This window comes from Psittacula echo (assembly GCF_963264785.1).
Source record: "Psittacula echo genome assembly, chromosome: 3".
Lineage (NCBI taxonomy): Eukaryota > Metazoa > Chordata > Aves > Psittaciformes > Psittacidae > Psittacula > Psittacula echo.
In genome coordinates, this window is record NC_137736.1 from 16,575,127 (window position 1) to 16,594,012 (window position 18,886).

General features: G+C 37.1%; 1 protein-coding gene across 1 annotated transcript in view; it reads left to right on the forward strand.

Annotated features, from left to right (window-relative positions):
• Nucleotides 1-18,886, forward strand: part of CADM2 (cell adhesion molecule 2) — a gene marked incomplete at both ends in the record, with an annotated part of 618,340 nt that overhangs the window by 143,243 nt on the left and 456,211 nt on the right. The window lies entirely within an intron of this gene.

The following is an 18,886-nucleotide window of genomic DNA, read 5'->3' on the forward strand; positions in this document are numbered from 1 at the left end:
TAAAAAACTGGGCATGAAATTAGATTTGAATCAGAAAATGGAGTTGCATATAAGTATTCTTTGTGTGTGTAGTAGTAGTATAGATTTGCAATATTTGAGGGGACAAATACAATATACAACTTAACTTCTGAAGACTGAAGTATATCTTTGTCACACCTGGTGACTTTGCAAGTCTTCTGCAATTTTTTGATCTTTTAAATGTTTTAAAATGTTGACTATCTAATCCTTCAAAAAGCTTGGTGAGAAGAACAGTAAGTGCATTCACACCACTCAACTACAGGCAGCTAGAGCAGGGCTTCACTTTGGCACCCAGAAATACTTGTCTGCTTCTGGATTTAAGCTCCAAGTTAGGCTTAGACTGAAGGCACACTTCAGTCCTCCTCTTTCTTCTTCCCCTGCTTTTGCATGCCGTGGCTTACATGGGAATCAGCCAGCCTCATGAATGTCAATGACCATGGAGCATGCTCCAGGGAGCACCACAGACTGTTGCTGCTCTGAGGTCTCTGCACAGTTTAACATTACCCAGAGCAGATAAGAGAGAACCGATGGAATGAAGTAGCATTATTTGTGTTTCAGTGGTGGGACATTTTATCAAACTGCTTAAGCAAACAAGTGATCATTAGAGTGATCTGCTTGTTAGAAGCAGTGATTGCTTTTTCCTGAAGGGTCTGTGTTGCATAGACTTATTGACATACTGTAGAAGTATGATCTGTTATTAATGAAAAGGCAGTTGGCAAAATCAATTAACATAGACATTTGTTTGATTCATTATTGTTGTTCTTTGTTGTTATATCAGTGACTTACTGAACTTGCTTGATTAGCCCATTCTCCTCCATTTCCAATGGTAAAATCTTTTAAAGACTTTCTTTAAAGCTTTCACTTTGACGTATAAGGCTGAAACTAATCAGATTAGCTCAGATGCTCTTCAGAAAACTCCCAGCAGTGATGTAGTACAGAGTTACTCAAGACATGTTAAACCATCTAATTTTGCATTTAATTCACGAAGAAGTAAGGCAAACATTAGTGGTTAATTGTCTGGGGAACTGGTGGTAAAAACAGGATGGTATCGCAGCTAATGTGCCAGATGAAAGAAAACGTAGGAAATACAAGACTAGCATCTCTAGAAGGGAATATGGATTACCTAGTTTATTTCTAGAAAAGACACTGTCTGTTTTCTCTTTGCCCTGCAATAAGGCAGGGACCGTATAGTTATGGGTTTGTTTTTTTGAATTTTATATATATTGAAATCTTTTTTTGGTAACGTGAGGTACAGTAACCCTCAAAAAGGAAACAGAAAAGTGTTTTAGCTGAAATTGGCAGTAGAATGCTTTAATCATTGCTGTAATGTAATATAAAGACTTGTGCTGCGGTTATGCAGGTGCAGGAATGGATTTGTTTTTAGGGAATATCTATGACTTATCCATTGTGTGCAATGTGTGCTGTTACTTTTAAAAAGTCTTTATGGATTTTGTTGTTTGATAGTATTTCCTAGTCACTTCTTGTGGTTGAAAAAACTGCGTAACATAAAAAACTCTTCATATTGTATGGTTTAATTGACTATAATCAGCAATTTACCACACATCATTTGAAAAGGTCTGGGTAATCTCAGCTAAGAATATTGCTTATAGGATGAAGCTCCTGAGAAATTGCTTTCTCAAAAAAAATGTAATCAGTTTTAAACATTGAAACCAAGTATTTTTGAAATTATGTGATGTTGTGCTCACCATGTTATAAGGGAGAAGAGAGCGCCTTATTTAAAGGGACTGGGATATCAGAAGGTTAATAACACTGGGTGGTGAGTTTCCTTATGCTGTACTTGAGAACTTGAAGTTTAACAGCAGCATTCCAAAATAACAATTAACACACTGACAAAAAAAAGAAGGCTATATTTTAGAAAGAATCTGCGTTTTACAAATTAAGCTCATGTTATCCATAGGCTGCTCAGTCACTGATTCCCAAGGAGGGACCGGAAGTTTTCTTTGATAGTCTCTAGCCTGTAGTTTGTGTTTGCCACCTCCTGGCTGTTGCCCCATGGGGGCCAGGGGAAACCAGGCCTGGCCCACCTTTCCTCCAGGTTCAGGAAGAGAGAGTTGTGTTGCATCCGAGGTGAGCAAATGGAAGGAGAAAAGCAAAAGAGGAATGAGATGTGTTAAATACTCCTAGGCTAGAAATAGTGAAATGCAACAGGATTTAACTTGGTGGGGAACCATAGCAAGCCCAGCATGTTGTTGCTTCATTTGTACCTTGTTGCAAATGATGATGGCCAGGCTCTAACCCTTGGGAGTCAGTACAGGCATAATTCTATAAGCAGTGTGTGCTAAGTAAGAATTAAGAGAAGTTTTTCCTCCAGGACTTTGTATCATTGATTCCTTTGGTCCTATCATGCCACAGCCAAGAGGCAGTTCCACAAATTTATGTCTGTTCCTCTTGCATCACTCTGGGGATAAGGCAGATATTACTCTAAATCCTAGATGAGAAATTATTCATCGCTCATTCCCATCTCTAGCAGCCTTTGACAGAAGTAACATATTGCCCTCTCCATCCACTATGTCACTCCTTGATGCTGCATTTAAATTCGTTAGATTTACTAGGGTTTTCTTTCTCCTGCATGTTCAGTAGTGAAACAATTAACACTGACTTCCAAATTGTTATAATTTTGCTTTTTCATTAGCACCAGTTTTGGAAAATAGGATCAGTTCACACCTCTGAAGAGCTATGTCAGCCTGTCTGCTGCCCTCCGCAGGTATCATTGTAAACCCAAGCAGACCCTTTGAAGGTTATTGTCTCTGTCATATGAACTAGAGAATTCGGGGTTGGTGATGGTAAGATTTTGGAGTACAGTTATGAAGGAACCTAAACTAGAAAGGATAATTATGCAGGCATTTTTTGCAGCTGCGTAATTGCTTTATACAGCAGGTCATGATTGTGCTGTGGTAATAAATTGTGATGTTGTCCATGCTTTTTTAAACATTATCTTTGCTTTTGCATGTAAGAAAATAACAAATAAGGCATTCCAATTTGCAGGTAATCCAGTTCATTTAATTCTAGTTTGCATGCACTGCATTTCAGTTGCATTTATCACCGCTTCCAAAATCACCTTTTAGAAAACAATGTCTAAATGAATTGGTATAATCTTGGCAATGGTGCAATTGCTTTTATTTGCATATGGTTTTGGTGCCACATGTAGCTTTTCAATAAATACTCTTTTAAAGTATTTATTCAAAAAACATGTATTTTTTTTTACTTTGCAAATGTTTCCTATTTGTTCCAGCAGTTTGTAGAATCAATCACCAATTCACAGTAAACCCTATTTTCTTTGAACAGTTGCATTTAGAACATTTTGAAGCAGTTCACTAACAGTATGTTAAAAATAAAACCCCTGTAAGGTTCTGTGTCACCCATGATTACATACTTCTAGCTTTAAAAAGTTCACTATAATTTGAATAATTTTAATCCATATTTTAGGATATTCATATAGAATACTTGCCATATATTCCTTTTCTAAAAGTGAAATTGCTCCTTTCATTTTAGCAGAGATTTCACTATTTAAAAATGCTTTTTCAGATGTGATTACTGAGCATTTGATTCAAAGCTTTTGCGCTAGTCTCAATGAAGTTTAGAAAGAACTGAATGCAAATGTGAAAGGAAATTTCCTAATACAAGAATAGTGAGTATTCACTGAAGAGCTCAGAGCTCACTACTGGTAGAGTAAAATATGCTGAATTATCACCTGTAACTGTAATTTATTTATTTATTTATTTATAATCTATCTGTGAATGTTGTCTTGTGGAGTTCAGTCATAAAAGCAAATGTTATCTGTACATTTCCCTTGGTGAACTGCATCAGAAGGACTGACGGTGACTTAAGTTCAAGCATGCAAATCCTGTTTGTGCTTCAAGGAGGAGAATTTATTTATTTATTTATCTATTTATTTGTTTATTTATTTTGGTGTATAGAAGTCAGCAGTCTTTTCTGTCCCATTAGGAATTTCAACTAGTTAGCGAAGATGTTTCTGTTGTTGGAGTTAGAATGACCTTTTCCTTTCTTTTCCTCTGGCAAGGTGGTTACAATCAAACCTGTATCAGAATTAGGCAAAGGCTACGTATTGTTTGGTTAAATAAATATATATATATTTAAAAAAAAAAAAAAAAAAAAAAAAGGAAAGAAATGCAAGTCTTTCCAAACAGATAAACGATTGCCTTGGGGTAAATGCAAGTTTACTTGCTTAAATTTACTCTGTGTTGTGTTACAACAAATAATTACCATATCTGCAGTTTGGTACCACGTAGACTTATCATTGCTTAGATGTAAATATGTCACTGCCTTATCTTTCCCCCCCCTTGCCTGTGCAAAGTCTTATCTCTGTCTTTAAAAAATAAACAATAACCCAAGTTACTTTTTGGACTTCAGAGAGGTTCTGACCTTTCTTCTCATCTCCTTAATATCTAGTATTTAAATGACATAAACTTGCATGTCTTCACTCTGCAAATGACAATCAGATTTCATATAAAATCCTAAGTCTTTGAGCCCATTCATAAAGTGCTACTGGATTTAGCAACTCTGCTTCAAACTGACTGCGTGTTTTCCAGTGACTGGTGTAGAAGCTTGCTTTCCCCCTTGAAGGGGAAACACTCCCATTGGCAAAGACTAAATGTAGGTGGTTATATTCAAGCTGTTTTACGAGTTGTTTTTTTTTATGAGTTTTTGTTTTTGTTTGTTTGGGGCTTTCTGTCCATGTGTTTTTTGTTTTTAACTCCCCCTAGCAAAGTTTTTGTGAAAGTAATACCTGTTTGAGGCCTCCTGCCCTGCTGTGGTCTCCCTTCATCTTCTCCCAATGGTCAGTGGACCTTTTGTAGACCTCCCTCGTAGCAAAGATAAACTCGTTTGAGAAATTAATTGTTAATTTGTCACACTTATTTTGGGAAGTGTCTCATCTTTAAGAATTTTGTGATTTCTGTGGGTGAGGGCCAAATCAAATTGTTACTCATCAGGTAAATTTGGCACATTAGTCTGCTGCTTAAGCTTTGTTCGGCTTTAATGCCAGGAACCCAGAACCATGAAAAAACCTAAACACCTTTGCCTGTCCTCCTGAAAACCTATTCCTGTTTCTACCTACTACACGGTTTTGGATGCTGAATACAGGCGATTATCTTCCCTTGCACTAAAAAAAAAACTGACTAATTTTTTTTCAGTTTGTATGGTGACTTTGTCACTGAGTAATTGAATTTGAATTATTCATATACCAACTAGTGATATGAAGTGTGTTACAATTTTTCCAATTGTATGTATATATATATACATTTTTTTCTAGCTGTAATTTCTAGCTGTATTAATTTGTGGTGGAGGTGATGAATTCCATTGTCCTCACCGAGAAAGCAAACCAGAAAGTTAATTCTGTTTTCAATTAGCATGTGAAAACAACAGAATAATAAAATGTAGGAAGGAGAAGTAAATCTATAAACTTGATTCAAGACTGGGGAAAATATCTGAGTACAGCCTCGTAGTTCACACCGTGAAAGCAAGCATGTATCTGATAAGATGTATGGCATATAATGGGGGAAGATAAAAAGTGAAAGGATCTTGCACAAATCACTGGGCTAAAATTACTTTGTGCTGGACACTCAGGCACTGACCACAGGCCAGCCTGGCTGGGCTCCTTGGCTCCACATGACTGCTGAGCCACGTGTGCTGTGGGCAAGAGAAGCTGAAGCAATGGTTCACAATCCAGGGTTGTGACTGTTACAAGCAGGGACTGAAGCCTGAAAAATACCCAAACTGGCTTGTCCAGAAGCAATGTCTGAAATGCTGATTTGGAGGCTACTTCTGTAGAATAAACGTTATTTGAAAAACTGGAGGTCAGCTCTATTGCAGTTACTTAGAAGGCCTCTTATTTTTCTCCATAATAAGACCGTTTATGGGGTTTAAAGAATCTTTTGTTTCACAAAGGGAGGAGGAGAAAAGAAATCCAGCTCTGTTGATTTTAGGATTTTTGTCATCTTACAAATCTGTTAAGATAAAGTGGAAGAAAAGGTTATTAAGTAATGTGCAAGGGTGAAATGGACTTTCTGAACTAACCGAATTGATACTGTAACATATACTGAATATTGGAAAAAGGGAATCTCAGAACCAGTGAACATATGTCAAAGAATCAGTGTGCTTGCAAACTACTTCAGGGACGAAATTGATCACAATATAGGGATTCATTCTTTAGACTGAAGGAGAGGACACATTGTTCCAGCTCCTACTATCTGGGATCTGAAGACAAATCTGTTTTTAAAGGCCTGTAAGGCCAGCCCTAAGAACCAAATGATAATTTATCTTCAAGCTGTTTCTCCTTCAGATTTCTCACTTGAAAGTTACTGGAGATTAAGTTGTTTAAGTTGTGCTAGGGTCTCTTTGACGATGGTTAAGAGAAATTTCCAGAGTAAAAACCTCTATTTGAAAATAATAGCTTTGAGTGAGATCTTACACTTATACCTAAGGAAATAATGTTTGTCCTTGAGTGGACAGCAGGTTGTCAGCAGAGATACTTATTCATTAAGAAGAAAGCTGGAAATATTCTGAAATGGTGGAAATTATTGTTTTAATACTCAATGAAATCTAAGACGTAGATGGTTGCAAGAATTGCTTTTAAAAGTACAGTCATTTTACTTATATGTGAAACTGAAACTTTGCAGATTTTGCCATTTTCCTGTCTCTTAAGCCAAGTACATATATAACAGAAGTAAGAAATTAAGCGAACAAAACTCATTCAATATTGTAGTGAATGCTATTTTGCCTGTCTCCTCTGGAGCAGCTGAAGTGAATGAAGTATTTCTGGTCACACTCAGTTTATCAAGCATAACAAACCTGAAATGCAAACAAAATAAAGCTGGCACCAGAACACCATAAGCTGGGATGGTGCTTGTCGTGAGCTCCATGACATTAATTCTAGTCCAGAAATGTTGTCAGTTCACAGGTCCTTAAAATAATGTATTCACTTCCCTATGGTTGTGTCTTTGACTAGATCAAACTGCTTCTGCTTATTAGTTTCAGCAGAGCACAGCCAGTATTTGTTTTGGTGTTTAGCTGTAAAATACTTAAATTGCATTCTGGCTTACCTACACTATAAGCACTGCTGGCACATAGGATGCATAGATTGCAAACCTCTTGAGAGGATATCAAAGGTCAGGTAGGCTGTCACATCATATTTCAAGAAAGTATTTTAATTTAAAACCCAGTAATTTATGTAACTGTACAGGCAACTTGTTTTGTCAGTAGCTATATGAGGTGTATCAGGTATTCAAAACAACCTAGAGATAAAATGTGATTGACTTGACCTTATTCTACTCTGGTGGCTATGGTAGAGCTTTGTGTCGTACTTTGACAGGTGGTGACTGATGGTACATGCAGACTTGTCTTAAATACAAGCAGTTCTCCCATAATACTTAAGGCAAAGTAATTGGCATTTCACTCTTCACATCCTTGTGACTACTGGGCCAAAAGATCCATCAGCACTGATGCAATTATGTGGATACCTGGAATTCTTTATGTCCAAAATACTTTTAATCAGCATGCAAATAATGCAAACTTGAACCACTCAAGAAAAGTGAGAGGCCTCATCTTATATTTTTTCTATTCAATGATTGTTATGCCTGCATTTATGCCATTATGTGTCTGTATCATAACATACCTTTTCTATTTTGTATTATGAACACTGTAAATTTGGCAAGGCAACTTCGTGCATAAATTGCAAAACCAGTATGATGTGAACAAATACATTTTCCATGAGTTGGGCTGAGTTTCTCATTTAGCTGTAAGAAATCTACTCAAAAAATATTGTTTTTTTAATAAGTGTTGTGCTAATGTCAGCCTTTGATCAGGCAGTACATGAATAAGGAATGTTTTTTTCTGAATTAACTGAAAATAAGGCCTAAGGCAGCCTGCTGTCAGGATCATAAGTACTAAATAAAATATAAACTATTTAAACTTTGCAACGTCCAAGAACAGGCATAATTTCATATATCAAGAGAAATCTCAAATTGTTAATTTAAGACTGATTTGTCTTATAGCATGCCATATATACATTGTTACAGCTTTAAATAAAAGATTGAACTTTAAAAGAACTGAAGCCTTGGAACACAGATGGAAAAAGAAGTCTTTTTCTCTAGTTCGTCTCCATTAACATTTATTCTTCAGTTATCACAATCATATATTTTACCCTTGTATTTTGCTGACCTTCTTTAAAAAGAAAAATAACTTTAAAAAAAAGACTGGAGTTGTACTTGGTGACCTGGAGGCATAACAAAAGAAAGTTCATTCTTTCTTCAGTATCATTTGTCTTTTACGTTCTTTTTTCTTTTATCTCCTGTGGTTCACTACTCCAGCAAACTGTCACAGGGGAACAGAGATGAGTCTTGAAGATGTGATGACCAAAAAGTAAATGAACAATTTAACAATATTTGTTCACATTTTTGGAATAATTCTGACACTATTGCAGTTTTCAGCCTTTGTTGGGTGTTGGGGAACCACTCATAGTCTCTCCTTTGAACATACTGATTTTGCATTCTTGGCTTCTTTTATGGTCTTCTGCTACCATTTTTCTTCCTTTTCTTTGATGGTCCGTGTATTTCAGTTTTCTCATTTTCCAATATATCAGCTATGTTCTCTGCATCTAAATTTGGGTCATAAGTATAAAGATTTTTACACTTTGTGATGGAAGCTATTCCTCAAAAGTAACAGGAATAGAGCAAGAACCTTGCAACTCACCCTGCAGTACCCTTCTCCCCCATCACATATGACCACAGGCAATGGCAGCACTTGTCCCAGTCTGTGACCCATTTAAAAAAGACATATATATCAGTACTGGTGCATATGCTGTGGTTTTAGAAACACATGCTCTATATAATCCTCAGACCCTGCAGAGCTCTATGGAATGTTGTTTGCAGGTTGCCAACTTCTACGTTTTGTGCAGTCCTCCCTCGTGAGCTTGGACCATGTAACAGCAAAATCTAAATGACTGCTTTCATTTTTTCTTAAGGTGCAGATAAATCCTCCCTTTTTTTTTTTCCCCGCCCTTTGCCCCCCAGAGTTAACCAGATCCAGGCCTTCAGGGTCTGTGTAGGCATATTGCTTAGACAAAATGGGATGTCACTGAAATCACTCAAGAGAAATGCACCTGTTTATGTGGCACTTGGGTAGCTACTCTGTGTGCTGCAGTCTGGAAACATTCTCATCTGCTCTTCACTGCCTTGTTTGTGTGATGTAGCCTCACTGTATCTTGTTTCATCATTTTGTACTTAATGCATTTTAGGCATTGTGTGTCGTTTTTTGCTAGCATAGTATGCTAATAGTAGTAGTATGTTAATTCATAAAGTTCTTTATTAGAAATACTTCATTCTTAGTACAAATCTTTCAAGCTAATAAATAGAAACTGCTACAGGTGTTCTGCCTCAAAACTGGGGATAAATGTCTACAACTTTTTTAGATCCTAATTTTAGTCTGTGTACTGTTTAGATGAATTATGGCACGCTGTACATATATTATTGAAAACTTTTGGTAAAGACATGTAATATTTTATTGTGTTGTGTTATCAGTGGCATTTTCATTGAAGCCATTTCTCATTTCAGATCGAAGCTTTTAATTGACTTTCTGCTTCCTGTGAAAGCATTACTCATAATAGTAAGAAATAAAAGCTTTAGTAGTTTTATAATGACAAAGATGTGCAAAAGTTGAACCTGAATGGTAGCTTTGCTATTTTGATCTAATAATCCTGCCTTTATAAAATACAAAAACACTTGACATGGGGCTTCATCACTTAAAGGAAAAGAAGATAACTTAGTCATTGATTAATTTTCCTATGTGATTGTCAATAATGCTACCAAATGAATACAAATTAACGTACCATTTTTAGGTGCCACCAGAATTTATTATGTTCTCTGAATCTGCTTTCACGGAAATCTTATTTTATTTCAAGTTGCACCACATTCACTGAACTCCGGTACCTTTCCCATGTATCATTTAAATAATAAAAAAGGTGGTTGTCAAGGTGGTGGCAGTAAGAGGGTTGACTGCCCACGTCTGGCCTTGCCTTGCCTCCACTGGGAGTGTTCTTCTTTGGAGTCCACCTAATACAGTGACAGAAGAGCATAATGGAGAAGCTTAGGGGACCAGAATCTCCACAGATTTCCATTAAAAACTGAATTTCTGTCTTTTCTTATGATTTTGAGGATTCTAAGAAGTCTGATCCCTTTCCTCAGCACTTAAATATAGAACATTTATATTCTTTAGTATCTGAGCAGCACTTGGAGGAGATAGCTGTAAGATAATGACTGCCAGAAGCAACTCAGCAAGGAAGAGCAGTAAGAAATATATGCTAGATCAGGACTTGAAACAGGAAATGAGGAAAGGTAATTATGGATAACTCTTCAAATGAGTAAATTATGCAGATGTTCAAACAAATAATTTATTAGCCATCATTCATTGTTTTCAAATTGCGATATGATTTTTAGCAGACAGTTCACTTGTTTTAATTATTTCCTAGCTTTAACTTTTAATCAAAAACTTCTTGCCCATTCTTTTTGTCAGTTGAATGTATTTTATAGAAATGTTTAACAAATGTACATGTATTTAGTGTGCATTCATTGTTCATAGCTTGTATGCACAGTGGCTAAATTTTCACTTTTTTCAATACAGAGCAAGTCTTGCTGGATGCTACAAGTAACCATATTCAGTGCTTTGTGCATTCCACAGATTTTTTTCCCTAGTGTTTGGGGGAAAGCATTGAGAGAGTTGTTAAATAAACAATTTCAAAATTTTAAGCATTTACATCTTGCAAACTGATCTCACAGTCACCTCAGTAGGTCAACACTGTTACTGCTTAATTTTCCAAGTTCTGTTATGTGATGCATAACCAAGCTTTTAGTCTCGTAATTTTGTTAGCTTGGCTGTGGAAGCGATGTTTGAGAATATGATAATGAACAGCAAGAATGCTTGCTGTCTCTTTGCTGTGAATTATTTCCTTTGAGAAACACATACAATCATAGAATGATAGAATCATAGAATAGTTAGGGTTGGAAAGGACCTTAAGATCATCTAGTTCCAACCCCCCTGCCATGGACGGGGACACCTCACACTAAACCATGCCACCCAAGGCCTCATCCAACCTGGCCTTGAACACTGCCAAGGATGGAGCACTCACAGCCTCCCTGGGCAACCCATTCCAGTGCCTCACCACCCTCACAGTAAAGAATTTCTTCCTTATATCCAATCTAAACTTCCCCTGTTTAAGTTTGAACCCATTACCCCTTGTCCTGTCACTACAGTCCCTAATGAATAGCCCCTCCCCAGCATCCTTGTAGGCCCCCTTCAGATACTGGAAGGCTGCTATGAGGTCTCCACGCAGTCTTCTCTTCTCCAGGCTGAACAGCCCCAACTTTCTCAGCCTGTCTTCATACGGGAGGTGCTCCAGTCCCCGATCATCCTCATGGCCCTCCTCTGGACTTGTTCCAACAGTTCCATGTCCTTTTTATGTTGAGGACACCAGAACTGCACACAGTACTCTAAGTGAGGTCTCACGAGAGCAGAGTAGAGGGGCAGTATCACCTCCTTTGACCTGCTGGTCACGCTCCTCTTGATGCAGCCCAGGATACAGTTGGCTTTCTGGGCTGCCGGCTCATGTTCATTTTCTCATCGACCAACACCCCCAAGTCCTTCTCTGCAGGGCTGCTCTGAATCTCTTCTCTGCCCAATCTGTAGCTGTGCCTGGGATTGCTCCGACCCAGGTGTAGGACCTTGAGGACATGAGGAAGAAGAGATTACTTGCAAAGTTTTCGTGCCCAGCTTTGCTTTAGGACCAAGAATAGCCTGCTAGAAGTTTATATATGTGGTCTTTCCATTCTCTTTTCTTTGGTAAACTGATGTACAAACCTCACAGCATTAATGATGTCTTAAGCAGGACTTTATGTGAGGAGACGGGGAAACAATAAAACAATGATATTTGACATGCAGTATAAAATGTCAACGAGAGCCCTATCACCATTGCTAACCATTTCTTCATGTTGTATTTGAGACCTGGTAAAACTGCAGAAATATTTTAGAGCTGCATCACAGCTGTTTAAACTTTTAGTTAATCTGTACCTATTTACACTTCAAAATGATAATATAGTGCAAGCCAAAGTAAAAGCTTTTAAAACTTTTAAACATAGTGTAAACCAATAGATATGGCCTATGCTTCCTTTTTGTAAATGATTGTTTAAAGATGATTTAGATTTGGTACTGTTCCTTTTTTTTGATCACTGATCACATCACGAAGGGAGAGATGCAATTCCTGATCACTGTTACTAATGTTCATATCATAAACAAGGTGTTCTGGAGAACAGGCAGCAGCTTTTTTCTTCCTATTCATTAACTTGTAGAGTCAGAAGGATAAAGGTGAGAATTAAACATCAGGGCAAGTTTACCTAATCTCAAGCCACAACTTGCATCTTATTTTTACTCTTCAGTTTGTAACAGCAGGGTACGTATCAAGCACCCCATATATTTCATGTGGCCTATAGAAACATACTGTGTATGTAAACCCAAAAATTTTTCTTAACCTTGTTAAACTCTTATGTCTACTCAAGGAACTATTAGTCTTATTACAATTCTGTTAATACTTATAGATAAAATTATGCAGCTATTACAGCTCATTCCCAATAATGATATTGTTAGAATTAATATAAAAAAACTTTCTGTATGTACCCCTTTCTCTTGTGTTACCTTTACCTTTCTTAAAGCCTTTCAGGGGCCAAGACTGATGGTAGTAGCCTTATTTAGCAAAAAAGCAGGGTAGAGTTACAGTGAGTGGTTAGCATCTCAAGCTCTTCAGTGGAAATTGTTGATGTCTTCTCTTTGGTGGGAAAGGTATGATTTTGACCGAGGGTGTTTTTCCTCCACAGCAGGGGTCTGCTTTGGTTCATTTTTACTGTGTTGCTAGCACAGTCGGTTCACTTATCTTTATTATATCATGTTTTCAATAATCTCTGCAAGCTTTTTATTTGTAACCAAGGGATGTTTGAACACATTTGGGGTATTTTTATTTTTATTTTTTTCCAAAAGTGAAAGGATTTTTGGCATTTTTCAGTGTCTGTAGTCTGAAAGTTTTTCTAAAATCTGCTCCTACATCAAAATTTTACTTGTGTGTATGAGACAACTTATTTTTAGCAGTCTGAATTATGACCTGAACTGTGGACAGAACCACTTCTCCTCACTCTCTGCTTTGATCCATACTTACACTAGTCATTATGGGTCACAGTGTTAAGACCTGACATTGTAGCTTTCTTTGTGTGTAGCATGACTGTAAGTCAGAAGTAAGAATGCCGTAAGTGTGCCTAGAGTATTCTTTGAGGGAGAAATGCAGAAAAAATGTCCGAGGGATGAGTAAGAAAGATTTTGTGGAAGAATTTGCCACAGTTTAAAAAGATCTTTTTCTTTTTAATTTTGATTAGTTTATGAGAAATGGAACTCAGTTGTACTTTTTGTGCTCACTCAATATCTTTCAGACAAGGGTTTTAAAGCGCATCACACGTTTGTGGCAGAACCCATAACTGAAACCCAAACTTCCTGGCACATTTAGGATGTAATTAGTGGCCTTAGTTTCAGGTGGATGCATGTGGGTAGATCGATACACATGTATTTATCTCTGTAGAGCAAAATGGAACTGAGGCGTTTACATTTGCGCTTGCAGGAACAGGTTCTAAACCCACATTTTCTCAAATATCATACAACAGCCACTGAGAATAGGAGAAGCAATTGAATATGATTAACTTCTAATTGTGTTAATATATGGTTGGGATGGTAACAAAATTTCATCAGTTTTGTTTCAAACACAAGACTTCCAGGGAACTGAGGATCTCCTGCATTTTAATTCCATCGCACGTGCTGATGTTAAGAACAGTTGGAAGAACTTCATCCCTGAAATTTCTAGTAAAGTTTAATGACTTGGTTAACTAGAGGATTGACCTCAAATCCTCAGCCTCCATCAGAACAATGGATAAGATTCAGTAGAAAACACTTCTCTATCTCCAGAAAAGCCTTTCTTTATGCTATTTAACCGAACAGAAAGGATGCAGTTAGCTTTCCATTAAAAATGACTGAAATTTAAACTTCATGACTAGTACCATCAAAATTACAGTCCACTTGTTGTTTGACTTTACAGCATTCCTACTTTTTTCAGTGTAAAAATATAATTACTTGTTTACCAGTTAATGCTTCCTACCTCAATTCCATTGGTGGGAGGTGGCATCCATACTGCCATTAGTCATTAGCTACTTGTTGAGACTGAAACTGTAAAGTTGCTTATGGACATGTTCATCCTGACTAAGCACTGGGATGTCTTTGGTAAAAAAAAACAAAAGAGCAAAACAATAAATCATCCACCTTCAGGAAAATGTGTCAAAATACATTTCTGCACATATTTTCTATTGTTGCTTCTCAGCTGAACTGATTCTCAGGGGTCAGTTGAGACTTCATTCAACTAAAGCTTTTTCAGATGTGATAACATGCCTCAGGATACTCATTCAGATTGAGATTTGCAGAACAGACAGTTGGAGTTCATTTAACATTTTGGCAAATTGTTGTTATTTCAACATTTTTCCTTACAGAAAAGCAGAAGTGTAGCTTGTCTGAGTTGACAGTGTTTTATAGTATTTGTTACCTAAGTTTTCACTATCCTTTAACTTTGCTTTGTATTTTTCTTTTAATACACCTGCTATTGCCCATTTTCTCCCAAATTAAAACTTCTTAAAAGTACTTATCTTACAATTGATTTTGTAAGTATTTATTTTCTCTTAGTTTATCCTCTTTCCCCCCTCTAAAAAGCTCTTAATCTTTCAGATTTGATGATCTGTTATTGCTGAAAAGCAGAAAGGGAGAGCAAGATTTCTACCCTTTGTTTACTTACTGTTCTTTGGAGTCACACTGGCAGCATTTTCATGTCATCCTTTACAATGTGGTGTAACGTTTGGGATTATCAGAAGTCCCTAGCTTTTAGGTACTTGGATTCCACTTAATTACAATGAGGTTTGTATTCCTAAATCACTTAGTACAGATTGCCATATTCCCAGGTGTTAACCCAAGGCAGTCAGCATACCTGAAGAACATCTACTGGGCAAGAAATTGGACTTTTTCCAGCCAATTACCAAATGCTAATTAGAAGATGAAGTAGGTCAGATGAGAATGAATAACTTCTCTTGCTTGTCTTTGCTCAGATTCTTTGAGTGGGCTCCCAGGCAAGGCTTGAGAGAGATCACAACTTCCACAGGCAGATGTTTTATGTGCCTTGGCTCATTTCACTATTGCTCTGTTACACCAGGTGTTTCCTATCACTAGGACTCATCTAATTTTTGTGTGATTGATAATTCTTCTTGATGTTCCTTAACTCACACCTCCCTTTTATATAGTACTGGTAACTCTGTGGGTCAGAGCATCCTTAAATACCTTCCAAAAATCTAGTAAGACATGAACCCTTGAATTCAGAGCCAGTATAAAAACTTACATAAATGTATATGGGAGTAAGTTAGGAAAAGAATATGCTTCCATGGTTTGTGGCCCAGGTTCATTTTTAATGAAGGTTTCTCAGTACATCCAGTGAATGATATTCAGCAGTAAAATTTGAAACGTTTGATACCAACATTGAATTTATGACAGTCCTCAAAACATTTTGATATTTACTTGTGATCCACTGGTACAAAGAAGTTTGAATTTCAATCATCACCTGTATTTAAGGAGTGAAAGACTGCAAGATGCTGAATTTCTGTAAATAACAGAGACTTTAAAGATGTTGTCCAAAAAGTCTGATGAAAGAATTAGAGTACAGTTTGAAGCTTTAGTCTAGGTGTCAGTTTATGTGATTTTTATTTTCAGTAGTACTAAGGTGGTTTTTATCTGCTTATTGCTATGTACCTACTGCCATTCCAATAAATTACACAGTTTCTACAGCATTTCCCAGTTTTATTTATGATAATAACTATTTATGCTCTATGGAGAGGCCAAGACCTCTCCCTTCCAGAAGGAACACACAAATGTAGATTCTTTCTTTCCTCTTCTACTGTCCCTAAATCTAGATCTTAAGGATTCTTTAGGGGTTTGGAATTTATTTATTTCTTCATTCATTCATTTAAAATTCATCAGTTCTAACTAATGGAATTTAAACTTGATCAGGTTTATAGAAATATTCAGAAAGGGTGGTTTTGAAGGGAAAATGAAACAGCCAAGAAAACATCAGATAGGTTTCAAAAATTAGATAATTTAGCTTTGATTCGTTTTGAAGAGAACAAATGACATCTGCTAACTGCCTGGAGTTAGGAGGAAATTTCCCCTTGAGACTTCCGTATGTTTTCTGAAACACCTTATACTGTCAGTGTCACAGATGGAGCATCCTATTACAATACTTATGCTGTAATTTTTATATTTTATCTATAAAGTACAACTCTAAAGGAATCATGGCATGAGGAACAAAGCACATCTTGAAATACAACGAGCTCACCAGTGAGTAAGCCTTTAATGAGCTTAGAAACATGCATAAATATCTTGCTCAATAAGGTCCATGGTATGAAGAGATGTAAAAAATACGTGCTATTCAGATCCTTCCAGCATGGACAGTATGAAAATATATTTTCACCTAGTGCTCAGCCTTGCATTTCTTTGCTTAACACTGTCGAAATGTCTCTTTATGCTTTTTAATTTGAACAGTTTTTAAAGGGTATCATTTTGGAGTAGATTCAAGTCGCTGTAAAGTGGGTGGGGAAATTGCTCTTCCTAGAAATTTTTCTTCTAAGAAGAGTTCTGTCAGAACAAAGTTACAGCTTTTGCATCTGGAAGTCTAAACCTAAGGACTGAAGCTTTCTGCTTTTAAGATGAAAGGCAAATGAGTTGTTGCTCTAATTATATATTTAAGATATCAATAGAGTGACTGGTAACTAGCAATAAACATCTCCATATGAATTTCCTGTTATATTGATTGTGTCTTGTATAATAGCACGTTACCTGATTGCCGTTGATCAGCAAGATGAGATTGTATTTACTACTTTACACTGTTGGATCTCATAAATTATTATGGTAAATGTGAGAGGCAGAAAAGTAATTGCTGCTGCATTTATGTTAATTATTCATTTTTAATATCAAACTTTAAAAAATATATGTGGAATAACTTAAATCACCAGTTTATTATTCCAAACTCGAAATGCAATAATCATTTGATTGTTTTAGGCTTTAAAGCCAACAGACGTTTTTGTAATTATAACCTCTTACAGTTCTACAGCTCTCATATTGCTGTGCAGTTTAATTCTTCGTATTCTGGGAAACAGGCACTAAGAATGATAATGCAGCTGCTGTGCATATGTGTAATCGCTGACCTTTATGACACTCTACTTTTGCATTGATGATCCCAGATAGAAGGCTAATTTCCTACATAGAGCATAAACCTTCTCTGAGCTTTCTCAACTACTTTATTAACAGGTTGACTTGTGGAAGAGTCTGTTTTCTTGATGGGTCAATTTCTCTGTTTTGCTAAACCTATTTTATGTGCCAGTCTGCAGATACTCATATATTACCTTCACCTATGTCACCTGAATATCAACCCTCAAATTGACAGAGTAGCCTGTTTTCTAGGCATTGAACTAATGCAAACTCAAAATATTAAAACATTTTGTTGGCTTTTGGTATTTGGGTCATACTCAAATGTCCTTTGACTGGCAACACTAAAATACGTGACCAGGTGATGGAGAATTTCACTTGGCTTTTCCTTGTGCACTCACCCTTGTTTGAGGTATCAAAAATCCTTTTGTATGTTGTGAACTATCATATTAATAATATTTCACAGAAGTCAGTGGCTAGGTTTGCACTGTCCTCTGAGTTGTTTCTGAAGCTTCTCCCTCACAATGTGTACTAAACCTGTTATTTATGTCCTTATTGTAAGATCTTAGGGTTTCTGCGGGCTACTCCTGTCAGGAAGCCATGCACTGTTTGTTCTGCCACTGACTTGATCTTGACCTTAGCGCTTTAGACATTGTGGCCGGAATCCAAAGGAACACCATGCCCAGCTGGGACAGGGCTGTTGCTCAAATGCATTTTCATCTAATGTTCTCAGGTGGGGCGATGTTAATGGTTGTCTATCTAGTGTATCTGCAAACATTGAAGATCCCTTATGAGATGGGCTTGATGCCACAATGGAAAATGCTGTTAAACCTACAGTGTGCTGCTGTGTGCTTTCTGACATGTTAGAGAAGGTTACGGAACATTTCCTGTTGCGAAAGGATGGGTACTGTGGAGAACCCTCATCCAGTGAGAACCTTAGGCAATGCATTAATGTGTATGACTCCCTGCAGGAAAGGATAGTGTAGTTTCCTGCGTAATAGGATTAGTTTCTTTGCCTCACCTTGAGACTTTGAAATCCCCATTGCAACCTTGAAAATTCCATTCCCATGCAGGATGTCTCATTATTTTTCTTCTCCATCCCATTTCCTCCCTGCAGATACCACAATTCTCCTTCTGTTGTTTAACAGTGAACAGAAGGTTGATTGTACTGGCAAAGGTCATCTCAAATTTCTCAGGGTTCCCCTTTAAGTGAGATAAACCCCTCTTTCTTCTGTGCTTTGACCGGGTAATTGCAATGGAAATACGTTTTTGCTCTGCTAGCTGTTTAACCCAGTGTTAAAAAAAGGTAGCCTTCAACATGCCATCCGTGTGCATGTATGTGGTGCTTGGCTCTAGCCTTGGTTGGACTGTCTTCATAAAGACTCATGCCAGGATGAAGATTCTGTCTTAGAGCTCCCGATTACAAGCCCTGCTTCCCTCTCCTGATACTTTCCATTCACTGCTTTTCAGTCTTGGCTCTTGGCCTCTGAAATGCATTGTGAAATGCTGACTG